We start from the raw sequence: 7,329 nt of genomic DNA on the forward strand, positions 1-7,329 counted from the left end.
CTCCCTCTGTTGAGTCACATCTCTCAGATGACCCTGTGTGGCCGCCTTAAAGGAGCAGTAAAGCCAGTTCTTTAATGAGGAGGAGGGAGTTGAACAAGTTCATTCACTGACATTTCGATTGGGTTTATGATAGTTTTTGTATATATTCACTATGTTTACAGTTGTTGTTGATATTTGCTATACAGACTTCTTACAGTGTTTATATTTTATTTTCTATAGTGTTGTATTTCCTTCCTTCTTCTAAAGATTCGCTTATTTTTGTTATTAATTATCTGCCTTTTAGTTTACTGGCTCTGGGAGCCCCGCACAAGAATTACATGATTTAAAGGGACAATGTGTAGTATTTATGGGTTTATATAACCCAAAATCCACTTTTTTATACATATTATGTGCTCCTGCATTGTCTAGTCGCTGTATAATAGTTGTTTCATTTTCGTAGTGTTTCAAAAAGTCATGTAAAATAACATGGTCGCGGGCCGCGGTTGCATAGCCACTGTTAGCAGCGAGACGCCATGTTTCTACCGGAGCCTGTAAGGACAAACACGGGAGAACAAATCAAGCGTCTCTTTACTTGTAGCGGAAGTCCCGCCTCCTCTCTCTCCGCTTCGTCTGCTACGGCCGCGGTAGCTCGCCCTCTCCCTCGCCTCACGAACCTCATCTACTGACACGGAGAAAGACAACGAGGACGACATTTGACCCGGCTGAGGATACCGTAGCGCTCAGGGAAGGGAGGGGGTGAGCAGAGGAGCAGTTCTTTGTTGTAAATTTCAGCCTCTCCTCTAGATGGCACTATAAACTACTTACTTCACCTTTAAAACAGCATTTTATCTTGTGAAACTAGAGCAGAATTAATAAATAAACTCTAATAAATAATGAATTACACAACCTAAGAAGCAATTAAACAAACTACATTTGTTGTTGTTGTTACCCCCAGTCTGAAACATGGATGCTCATATCTTAGTATATGTTTGTCATTGTATATATCTCTGTTAGGCAATATTTTCCAACTACTCTCCTGCACCAAAGCCCATAGATAAAATGATGATATTTTAACTCACATGATCCCAGAGACTGCTGCTATACTGCTGTTCTTTCGTTGAGTTTTTAACCACTTAGGTAAATCTGAATGAAGGATTTGAATCACAAAGTCATAAAATAATAATGTTTTACTTACTGAAGGAGGCAGTGCTGGATCAACAACCCCTGTGTGCCATGACGTTAATGTGCTGATTTTCTCTATGGACCTCGGTGTGGGAGAATAAGTGGTTTGCAAAATGACAAAAACTTGTCCAACAGTGACATAAAGTCATGAAATCTGAATATCACTTTAAGATTGACTTTTCGTTCAAGTAACCACAGCTACACTCATCTTAACTGTGACACGGAGTATGAAGCGCATGTCTCACGTTGTACAGTTCACACATTGCAACTCCCTGTTTGATTCAGTGTCTCTGACACAAATAAAACACTTCAACTCTTTGTATTTTTCCACCTCTGCTCTGGGAGTTGAGAGTTTCTGAGCAGTCTAACGTGCCATCACAAGGTGCTGGCTCCGTGCTGCGGGTGGAAAATACAGCACTGCACTTTCAGACACTGAATGAAACAGGATACTCACTGGAGTCTATTTTTGGTGAGTAATAAAACCACCAAAAGGAGATCTACACACACACACACACACATACACACACTACAGAGTTAGCACCCGTACACAGACACATTAACAAACAGTTCATATCATGAGCAACAGACACAGACTCATTAATATGAACAAACATGTAATAAACAAACATAATCATGGTTTCTAGCTGTGACTGCTAAAGGTGCAATTTCAGACACTGGTCTAAGATTTAATCTGGATTATTTATATACCTCATGAGTAGAATAATGCCACACTCACCGATCCATTCTGGCTACTGGACCTGACTTCATGCTGAGATAAACTTTGTCAAAGAGGCTTTTACACAATATCCTTTTACCATCAGTGATTCTAATGGATTTGGATAATTGCATTTACACACATTTTCCAATACTGACTCTATAATTGTAAAATAAGATTAGATATAGTTTGACCCCAAGGGGAGACCTGCGGTGTGGTGTGCACTGTGTTAGACCTGGCCTTAAAGTCATACCTCGGGTGTTTTTGAAGTTGTTGTTGTTGTTGTTGTTGTATGAAGGTACAGACACACAGTCAGCACTGACGTCACCTTGTGTGCTGTCGTCACCGGGAATCAGCCTGAGACATGGACGCTTGTCATCAGTGACGACATGGCTGCCAGTGGAAACATGAGGAGAAATAGTCTTTAGACTCTCAAATAAATGCTCACAAATAAATGCAAAGCCTACTTGTTCCATTCAAGGGTCTGGATCCCCCGGAGTGAGGATTTGTCAACTGGATGTTGTCAGTGTAGCAACATAGTCTGTCCCAGCTTTGTTGACTCAAAAGTGGCCGACAATAGCTTGGCTCTGAAGGATAATTCTGGTGGATCCTTCATGGCCAGTGGGAGATCGTTCAAACACAAGCAAGATGGCGGATGGTGAATGAGCGGCCGGGAATGAGTTCTACAACTAGGGCTACAAAAAAGTTATTTGTCGTTCTTTTGGCTAAGTATTTAATGAGGGAGCTGTCGAGCTTCGAGAGGGAAGAATTGGTGACGTATGTGGCAAGTGTAGCATCTGCCGGGATTTATAAGGAAAGGATCTTTATTGACACACAATCGAAAATGTAGAACAGGTGGATCAGAACTGAACAGCCACACAGAAAGAGTAGAATGAGAAAACAAGAAAATAAGACAGTAAATTAGGGCTTACGGGCAGAAGTTTCTCTCCCCCACTCTTGTATGGGATGCTGTGGTTCTTGTCCAGGAACATTCACAGTTGGCTGATGATGGCAGATGTTCACGTCTCCATGTGGAAACTTGTAGGAAATGCTGACGCCTAAAGGGCTGAACTTCCCTCATCCGAAACGAGGAGCGAAGACATGAAGGTTGTCATCTCTAGAGGACGGAAGACGAGAAGAGAGGAGAGTCAAGTCGACTTTACTTTTAAGCAGGTTCAACAACGAGATGGACCATTAAAAGGTCAGTTAAAAATGTTGGGGCAGATTTAATTGTGATGGGTAAGTCATTCCATAGTTTGGGGGCAACTGGGTCTTAGGAACATCTAACATCAACCAGGAATAACTACGATAGATGTCCTGAAAGTGACAGAGGCCAATATTATATGAAAAAGAAATGGGAGTATACATGGAAGAAGATATACAATTATCACTAAAGCCTGTCCTTCACAAGAGTCATTTCAAATTTTTTTTTTTTTAAACGTGGGAGACCACAGACGCAACAGACATTGGAACCGATTTTCAATGTTTTAATCCCGTGAAAGATCGAGCCACCTACGATTGTTGGACCAAAATCCTGCCAGTTATCTTCTAGTTTGGGAAGGACTTTAAACTAAGGTAGGATTTGTGTAGTTTGGCCTTGATGCCTCTCAGGCTCAATGGCCCTTGTTGGAGCCATTTTAGAAAATGGATGCTTGTTGCTGTGGGCATGTGTGAGCCACAGATAGAGGCTTCTGTGCACCTGCAGAGAAGGTTGGCCATACCAAGAGAAGTAAAGAAACCAATAGAGCTCTGGTTGTCACATGACTCAGTTTCAAAAAATCAACAGCGCCGGATTCAAACCATCACCGCTCACTGCACATTTTAAATCCACGGATATCAAGTAATATAAACATGGTCTTAATAATAGAAACGCAATTTTTGTATTTCAGCAAAGATAGATAAATATATGACATATAGTTTGCATAAACACAAAAAAAATGTTTTTATATTGTAGACTTTGAAAATTCCCAGCACCAGCCATGATTGTAACTCACACAATAGCGAGTAATGTGATAAACACATGCTATTACAGATAATGACCGACCACAGAGGGACTATACTGTTGGGTGTGTTTACTTGGTCACTGGCTCCAGGTCTGAGGACAATGAGTATGGATTCAGCTTAAATGCTGCACACAATGTGTTTATGGGTGTTTTGTGTGCTTAATTGCAGCGTCTTGGAATCTGGCATCTGTCCATGAAGGGTACCGTACATTGTCCCGGCCCTGTGGTCAGAAATAGCTGAAACAATTAGTGCTAAGGTGGCCGTTATTAAAGAGACAAATGACAGTGGCCTGGTTCTGTGTGGGAGAGATTTATAGTGGGTTTCCTCAGGGTCAGAGAAAGTGCACGGAGAGAATTCACAGGTATCTCTCTGGACCTGACCTGACACAAAGAGATCGCACTGGTTTTACTCAGCGTGGGAAAAAACAAGTGCCAGTTCTTCCATTTTCCTAATGGTGTATATAAAAGATTAGTGATGTTCTGCTTTCAATATTTACTCCATATTAAAATAACTAAAAACCAATCTTACATTTCACATTTTGCCAAGTTGTGTATTTAGATAATCCAGAATATGTCCAAAAATTATTTAAACTTAAACAAGCACACAGTCCGTTTTATTTGGTGTCCTGTTATTATGCTGTTCCTCCAGGACACACATGTGGCAAGAATATAACTAACCAAACTTCCAGTAGATATAGTTCTTGTTTAAAATATACACCAGTGGTAGGGCCACAATATGATATTATCACTCATTCTCAATCACTCGCTCATCTTCTACCGTTTAATCCTCCACATCAGGTTCGTGGGGAAATGATATTGTCGCGATATTATAAAATGGTGAATATTTGCAAAATCACAAATTATATTGCGATAAACTCAGACAACAGCTCTCGTGGGAGTGAGCACCATCTAGTGGACTGAAACGTATATTGTTTTTTTTATGCTAATTCACAAAAAGTTTATTTATAACATCAATAAAAAAAAAAAATTGTGTCTAAATTGTGATATAAAACCGCCACACAAAATATCACAATGTTGCTCTGTATCAATCTTTCTCCCCATCCAAAGGTGATACGTAAAAAGTACTGGAAATCAAAATAGTAGAATTAAGAAGTGTGGGTATTGTGTAAGGGACAGAACTCTGGTTTTACTGGAGAATTAAACGTCATGAGCAAACTTGTACAGGTTGGCAGGGCGTCAGAGCCAGAGACCAAAAGTATCAACCAATCACTGGCTTAACCTGTGAACTGACTCCACATCACCAGTCCATTAAAACACATGTATGATCAATGTCAATTACATGCACAGATATATGAGGCGCGATTGTAAAGTTGCGCATGCTAAAATAAATAGCAACTTTTTGCCACATTTAGCAAAAAAACATGTATAAAAACATGTGAATTTTTTTAATGTTAGTTTTGACCAGATATACAGCAATATTTGTGAATTTTGTGATATTTACTTGTGAAAATATAATTTCAATGTTTAGTCTGAATACAAAATATAAATATAAATGTTAAATCTAAATATAAATGTTAAATCTAAATGCTAAATATAAATTTAAATCTAAATGTTAAATATAAATGCTAAATCTAAATATAAATGTTAAATCTAAATGCTAAATATAAATCTAAATGTAAAATCTAAATGTTTCGTTTGAAACTAAATATTTAGCTAATATGCAAATTCACACTGCCGGTAACTGGATGTACCAAAATAAAAGCTCGAAGAGGTCAGGCTGTGTTTATACAATGAAACAACGAATTAAAACCACCCCAGCGGGGGAAATCAACTTGAACATACTATTTTGATAACATTAAAAAAATTCACCTGTTTTTTTTTACATGCTTTTTTGCTAAATGTGGCAAAAAGTTGCTGTTTATTTTAGCAGGCGCAACTTTACAATCGGCGGCTCATACAGATAGACCCCCAGGTGGTGCTCAGAAATCTACCCCTTTGTCTTATGAACTGGTATAAGCCCATAGAAACCATTGTCAATTAAAAATGTGTAATGATGCTGTAATGGTGCTTTTCCATAATTCAGTTCTTGCACGGATCGACTCAACTCAGCTCTACTTGTTTTTTTTCCAGGATAGTACCTGGTACATGGTGCTTTTTTTTCCTGCCTTAATCTCCATCACTGACCATGGAAATGTCTAAAATCTCAATATTTAACAGAGCCTGGCATATTAGCGAGTTTGTGGTCCCTTTCGTGCAAGAAGTACTGAACGAATCTGTGAAAAACTCTTTTTAATGAACTGAATCTAATGATTCACTTACACCAAAAACAACTGCTTTACAAGACATTAGTTTGTCACGTATAAAATGATGTCACGGAAGTTTCGTGCAGCACCCCAGGGGAGGTACTATAGTGATGGAAAACAACGTGCCTGATACCAAACCGAGTAGCGACGAGTATTGCGAGAACGGTATAGTAGAAAAGCACCACAAATGTCCTGCAGGTCTTGAATGAGGTCTCAGGGGTCAAAGGGTCAACAGCTTGCTCTGTGTTGCATTCTTCTGAATGAGAACTCCACCCTGTAGACAAACACACAAACACCCCCACCCTGTCAGACAATGACAGCCTCTGCACAGTAAGAATGAATGGGGAAAAAAACTGTCCATGTGTTAAAGGTGTAATATGTAATACTTTAAAATGACTAATTGTGAGCTATGCCTTTTCTCATCAGCCATCGATAAAAACAGACACCTTGGTCTTATCTCTCTTTGTCTGAAGCTTTTTTTTAGCCAAAGAACAAGATTTTTTTGGGGGGAGGTAAAACTCAAGAGTGTCCTTCTACATATCAGAGCACCTCATTATTATTGCTGCAGTGTATTGCACTCTTGTCTCCCCATTAAGTCAGCTGTAGACATACTATCCGTGGACACATTGCTCTGCTGTTTGTTTGGAGTGCATATTTTTAAGTTGTTTATACTCCAAAAGAGCAAAAACAAATAAAGAGTTTTGTGTCCACGCACTAGAATGTGGGAAATTCTGAGGTGATGTCATTCACGCTTCTGATTTCCGTTGTGAATGGAACACACCCTTACATCACTCACTTTATTTTACTTTTACCCATTTAAGGCTTTAGTCTTGTAAGTCATTTGAATATATTTGCCTATTGTAACCATTCATTTATTATAATTTATTTTATTTTAAACAATTTGTTACAGATTGTGTTTTTTGACTTTGTGTTGCTCTCTTATGATTCTGCCTTTATTGTTTATGAATGTGTTCCTTCAGTTTGCTTTTGTGTATGAAAAGTGCTCTATAAATAAAAGTGCCTTGTCTTACTGTGTTCACAACTAACTGTAATCAGTCTTGAACGTATAAAAGTACAAATACTAAGTACAAAATTCAAGTATCTGTACTTTATTTATATTTCTAGCAACTTTTACTTTTACTCCAGTACATTTCCTCAAACTATCTACTACCAAATAAAATCAGAA

The sequence above is a fragment of the Microchirus variegatus genome (assembly GCF_963457635.1).
Source record: "Microchirus variegatus genome assembly, chromosome: 7".
Classification (NCBI taxonomy): domain Eukaryota; kingdom Metazoa; phylum Chordata; class Actinopteri; order Pleuronectiformes; family Soleidae; genus Microchirus; species Microchirus variegatus.